The sequence below is a fragment of the Montipora foliosa genome, unplaced genomic scaffold (genome assembly GCF_036669935.1).
Source record: "Montipora foliosa isolate CH-2021 unplaced genomic scaffold, ASM3666993v2 scaffold_406, whole genome shotgun sequence".
In the NCBI taxonomy this organism is placed as follows: domain Eukaryota; kingdom Metazoa; phylum Cnidaria; class Anthozoa; order Scleractinia; family Acroporidae; genus Montipora; species Montipora foliosa.
This window is the reverse complement of record NW_027179708.1, coordinates 1,524-5,000: the sequence shown is the minus strand read 5'-3', so window position 1 is coordinate 5,000 and position 3,477 is coordinate 1,524. Positions and strand designations below refer to the sequence as shown.

Genomic DNA, 3,477 nt, shown 5'->3' with positions numbered 1-3,477 from the left:
TTAAGTAAACCATTCTCTCCCTCTTCCTCACACTATCTTGGTTTTTACATACATTGTAAATGCTCATAAAGATTTGCTACGCTGTACCCAGAATTATTCAACATTTTTTGGGTACAAATAACATTCAAGGTAATATGTAGATGAACTTCCTTGCTTACTCTCATTGCAAATTTGAAAGTATTATTGTTCATCTAGTTTTCAACATAATTTTGTATCTTCCTTTACCCGTGAATTGTGGTGAACATTTATTGATTTTTATACTACAGTATATGGATTGTTGGAAGAGCCAGTACATGACAAATCTGATGTGTAACATATTATTTGTGAATAATGATTGTTGAGAAGATGATCAAAATATAGTGACAGGTCTTGAAGATAATCAAGTGCATGTTTCACTTATTCTAGACGGTACAACGGGATTTTGGCAAGTAAAAGGTGTTTCCTAACATTTTTTTGTACAAATGTATAACTAACACATACATCTAAAGAAATCGTGATTGGCATTCCTCTACAGGCTAAGGGATACACACTAAAAGCGAAATATCTGTTCTGCCCTACAGAGCTCGTCTCCAGAATTACAACCAAATCTTTTTGAATGATCATTCCCACTTATTTCTTAAATCGCTCGTCTGAGAACACTTGCTGAGGTAAATTCAATTGCTGCACGGAGAAAAAAAAAACCGACGAGCTTTTAATGCTAGCAGCTTTTAATGCTAACAGCATGCTAATGAAATAAACACGATAACAGAGCTTACGCCATCCGGTTCGAAAACTACATGGACAAGCTCCAAATGTGCAATCTTCGACAGTAAACGGTAGTAGTTTGCCTTGCTACAAAAACAGCACGCATTTTTTCGGAATAAATAAACCAGATGAAGCGGAGGACAAATAAACAAACAATGCACTAAAAGTGTTCTCGGACTTGGGGGCCGGCGAAAAAGGGCAGTTTAACCGAACTTTTGACTTAAGTTAGCTCTAGGAGACGAAAAAAGTAATTACAAAAATACCTACTGAAGCACAGGAAAAACATTGCAAAAGTCATCGTGTATTGAAATCACACTACAACCTTGTTAAAATGGACAACTATATGCTCTGCACAACAGACTTGGAGAGCAGCAAGACAGAAGACTTTTGTGATCCACGACTTAGAAAATCTATCAAAACTTCCCAAATAAAAATTTGCCAAAAGCTGTTGTAATGACATTGTAATCCTACAAACAGCGCATTTTTAAAGCCTGGAGTCCCAAGCGGCTGCAAAGAGGAAGAAGAGACAATGTTATTTGAAGTAATTTAAAGCTTGGGGGCCGGCGGAATTATGATGAAAACTTACTTCAAAGTTGAAGCAAAATCAGCTCAAATTCAAAATTTCCATCTCATAAAGGGTGGTGTATCTGAGGATCGTGTCAATATGCATCCCTATGATTCATTACAATAAAGCTTCAACATCTTCAAACTAACCTGCATCATTTGCCTTCTCGTGTGAACATCTTGAACTTCGGTAAATGAAATGCCAAACTCCACTTCTTTGGGCCTTTATCTCGTTTTGTTCGCAATTTGATCATTAAAATATTCTCATCCGAACGCCCAAAAAACTCGAAGAATATCCATAGTGATAGAAAAGTGTGTAATTTTGTTACAATCTTTCATCTCTCTTGACAAAATATTTTTCAAAGTGTAGATCGCCCGTTTAAAAACCCGCGGGCAGCGCGTTCAAAATAACAATGGCGCCGAACTCGAATAATTCGATTCCGTTCGCGCATGCTCAGACAAAATGCCCATGTGCTCTGTCAAGAGCTTTTGTTGACGTAGCATGGCTCTGTAGCCGCGTCGAGCCACAGAAAGAGCGCGAAAAATTAAGCCTCGATCAGGTGTTTTTGTGAGTGTCTGACCTGGCTTGAGCCTGTGATCCAATCAACAAGCAGTCCCTGGTCAGCGGTCAACTTATAAAAAAACAGCTGACCTCGATATGGTCTAACTTGAGCCCGCTATATGGTCACGCGATACTGGTCAGCGGATACCTTGTTTTGACAGGTGTCAATTGACCATAACATTGATGTCCAACATCAAGATGTATGCTGTAAACTAGTTACAGTGTCAAATGGAGTATTGCCTCCTGGATGAGCTCCAAACTTGAGCCCGTGATATGGTTACGTGTACTGGTCACATTGGCATACATGAAGGGGCGGACGTACGGACGGAAAATGACGTCATGGCTATTTTACCAAATTTTCTCCCATCGATGGGTTACCAGTATTTTCTTAGCAATGGTGCTCCTAGCATGCCAGTTTTTGAACAAGGACACTTGTCAAGGAAAAAAATTGTCATATTTCTCCATTTACACTGCCAAGGAAAAGTTGTCAAGGAAAACTTGCTAGTGTAAATGAGGCTTTAAGGTATCTATCTTGGCATAGGAGTTTTCAAAAATTTCAATTAGTTTTGTTCTAATAGTTTTTAAAAAAAAAAAAAAAATTCTGGATACGTTTTTGAGATTAGTTGGTATCCCATTCCAGATTTTAACACCAACAGGTGAAAAGACCTTACTTTGAAAGAAACAAACTTTGTTATCTTTCGCCCACACCAAAAAAGGTTAATTACCTGCCCCAGATTAATATTTTTGATAATGAAGAAATAAGAATGTTATTCTTGAATATAAGAACTGCATTAAATTTCTTGGGTTATTGATTGACGAAAATCTAAGTCGGAAAGGCCATATTCATACCCACACAACTAAAATAAGCAAAACTGTCAGTTTAATTGCGAAGTTAAGACATATTGATCCTAATCAAACTCTTCTTAATATTTACAAGTCCCTCATTGTACACACTTATATAACGTATAGATTCACTTCTTGGGAACTGCATGTGAAAAGTTCTTGTCCTTAAAAAACGTGAACTCCGTCTTATCCACTTCGCTCAAGCAAGGAAGCGTGCAATAAATCTTTTCCTGGAAGGAAAACTCCTACCGCTCAAATTCCCATATTATGAGAAATTTGTTAATTTGATGTAACTATGCATCAACACTAATTTTGCACCGATTAAAATTTCGAATTTTGTGGAATAAATAAATTTTCTTTGTAGAGGGGTTTTAAGCTAAGTTGAGTGGATAATTTAACCTAGGTAAAACACGGAGCCGGAACCTTAACCTGGTTAAAACGGATTCAACCTGAGAACGGATTTTACCTGCAACATAGACAACTTCATCATCAGGCTCGCTCATGGGACCGTAAACCGTCCAACACAAAGCTTGCCTTTAGCTCTTCCCTTGATATATAAATTTGCGTCGATAAGACCTGGTCGGTAACTTCCTATTAGGACGGAGACTTTTGATTCAGGGCGTCAACACCATCATAGTGTGGCTCTTTCTTTTCTCAGTTTTCTGTTGGTGACAAAGTAAAGTCGTTTTGACCCGGTCAAGGGTCAAGGGAACTTGACGGCCGTGTTCCGGCTCCTTCTTCATAATTCACCGTAGTAAGTCTAA

At 38.1% G+C, this 3,477-nt stretch overlaps 1 long non-coding RNA gene across 1 annotated transcript in view; it reads right to left on the bottom strand.

Moving 5' to 3' along the window:
* The window catches only part of LOC137988094 (uncharacterized), a 2,815-nt gene extending 1,093 nt beyond the window's left edge, over nt 1-1,722 (bottom strand). The window contains exon 1 of the long non-coding RNA XR_011120739.1: nt 1,459-1,722. This is a non-coding gene — a long non-coding RNA (uncharacterized lncRNA). The remainder of the gene's footprint in view (nt 1-1,458) is intronic.
* Between the last annotated feature and the right edge of the window lie 1,755 nt (nt 1,723-3,477).